This window comes from Coregonus lavaretus (assembly GCF_964263955.1).
Source record: "Coregonus lavaretus genome assembly, chromosome: 18".
NCBI lineage: Eukaryota > Metazoa > Chordata > Actinopteri > Salmoniformes > Salmonidae > Coregonus > Coregonus lavaretus.
Genome location: NC_140005.1, coordinates 4,628,633 through 4,631,385, shown reverse-complemented (window position 1 = coordinate 4,631,385; position 2,753 = coordinate 4,628,633).

Here is a 2,753-nt window from a genome sequence, read left to right as displayed (position 1 = left end):
GTGCAGCAAGCTCATTAATGGCTACAGGAAGCGCTTGTCTGCAGTTGTCTCAGCCAGTCCCAGCTCCAGGGTGTCTATGATATTGTCCATGCCAATATGTCTTTATTTTCTCATTTAAAAATTGTAAACTTAAAGTTGACAACTATAAAATAGGTACTGTAATGTTGAAAATCCAATTACAAGGTTTGGAGACCAAAAAAGTGTTTTTCAATTTCAACCTATTATGAGAAGAAATAGGGAATTGTTTAAGAAAAGTGCAAGAGTGCCCATATAATTGTCCTGAACTGTATTTTGGGGTTCTGATGGGGTTAGACAGACTAAGCTCATCAGGTATTTATTCAAGAATCAATGGCTATATATCATGAATTTAAAAAAATCAAAAAAATGTATGTAGTAAATCACAGATTGCCGCTTTAACCCTTCACACTATTATAGAACCTACTTAGATGAGACTGACAGCCGTGGACGGACACAGTGATCGACGCGCTGTTGGTGTGTGCGTGTGTAGATTGGCCTGCACAGGAGTATTTTCCATGTCTGATTCACCAGTCTCCTTCAGTTGACTCTTTGTCTCTCTTCTGTCTTTCACTGCTGTTGCTGTTCTGTTGTTAGCATGGCGACTGTCCTGCTCAGAAAGGGTGACCTGTGTCCTGTCTCATTAGGGTAAGGAACCTGAGTCATTTGCACGGCACAATGCTATATTATCCCACTGAGATAAAGGCATTAGCTCGGGAAGCTAACACAAGTCCTCAAGCTATATACACTATATATATAAGTACTGTATATACACTATTTCAGCACAATAACTGTTCGTTGGGAGCTTCATGAAATAGGTTTCCATGGCCGAACAACCGCACACAAGCCTAAGATCACCATGCTCGCCGCCATTGGAATCTGGAGCAGTGGAAACGCAATTCTCTGGAGTGATGAATCACGCTTCACCATCTGGTAGTCCCGACGGACTAATCTGGGTTTGGCGGATGCCAGGAGAACACTACCTGCCCCAATGCATAGTGATAACTGTAACGTTTGGTGGAGGAGGAATAATGGTCTGGGGCTGTTTTTCATGGTTCGGGCTAGGCCCCTTAGTTCCAGTGAAGGGAAATCTTAACGCTACAGCACGATTCTGGGCTTCCAACTTTGTGGCAACAGTTTGGGGAAGGCCCTTTCCTGTTTCAGCACGACAATGCCCCCATGCACAAAGCGAGGTCCATACAGAAATGATTTGTCGAAATAGGTGTGGATGAACTTGACTGGCCTGCACAGAGCCCTGACCTCCACCCCATCGAACACTTTTAGGATGAATTGGAACGCCGACTGCAAGCCAGGCCTAATCGGCCAAAATCAATGTCCGACTTTCTCTAATGCGCTTGTGGCTGAATGGAAGCAAATCCCTGCCTTCCCAAAAGAGTGGAGGCTGTTATAGCAGCAAAGGGGGCACCTACTCCATTTTAATGTCCATGATTTTGGAATGAGATGTTCGACGAGCAGGTGTCCACATACTTTTGGTAATGTGTAGTATCTCTCCCCCCCCCCCCCCCCCCATAGTCTCCAGTAGTGAGTGCTGTTCCAGTGATAGTGTCCAGTATTGTTCTTGAGTAGCTAGTTATTTATAGCAAGTTTCTGAAGAGGACTCTTCTAGGAGGACGTATCCATGTCCTGATAAATGAAATACCTTGGCCCCTACTCTAACCATAGGCAGCAGTAGCCACGCCTTAAAGAGGCCTGCAGAGTGTGTGTGTGTGTGTGTGTGTGTGTGTGTGTGTGTGTGTGGTGTGTGTGCGTGTGTGTGTGTGCGTGTGAGTGTGCCGATTCTGGTTGTCAAGACATTGTCTTGAGGCTCACCACACACACACACACACACACACACACACACACACACACACACACACACACACACACCTACTCCACTATGAATAAAATCCAATTTATTTACAAAGCCCTTTTTAGATGTCACAAAGTGCTATACAGAAACCCATTCTAAAAACCCAAACAGCAAGCAATGCAGATGTAGAATCTCCACTCAAGGTTGCATTGCATTCAAGACAGTAGAGAGGCTGTGGTGTGAACTTTGGACGACATTTCAATTCCCTTAAAAGTATCTTTGTGTAACAGAGCTCATGATGAAGTCTGCCTGTCTGTCTGCCTGTCTGTCTGCCTGTCTGCCTGTCTGTCTGTCTGTCTGTCTGTCTGTCTGTCTGTCTGTCTGTCTGTCTGTCTGTCTGTCTGTCTGTCTGTCTGTCTGTGTCTGTCTGTCTGTCTGTCTGTCTGTCTGTCTGTCTGTCTTCTGTCTGTCTGCTGATTCATATCTCAAACAAAGATGTGACCACTGACCAACCAGGCTACTGACTATAACACAGTGCTGTTGTGTGTGAGTGTGAGGGGGGTTCTTGAGTCCTCATCTGTCCTCAGAAATATGAATAATCAGATCCTTTCAGTCCACTCCCTATACAATTTCACATTTTCAACTTAATGATGTATGCCTCCATAAATGTTCATTAAATGTCATCCTAGAATAAATATAACCTCTGTGTGTGTGTCCGTGTGTGTGCCAGAGTGTGTCCAGGTGTGTGTGTGTGTGTCCAGTGTGTGTGTGTGTCCAGTGTGTGTGTGTCAGTGTGTGTGTGTGTGTGTTGTGTCCAGTGTGTGTGTGTCCAGTGTGTGTGTCAGTGTGTGTGTGTGTCCAGTGTGTGTGTGTGTGTGTGTCCAGTGTGTGTGTGTGTGTGTCCAGTGTGAGTGTGTCGGGAGGTGTG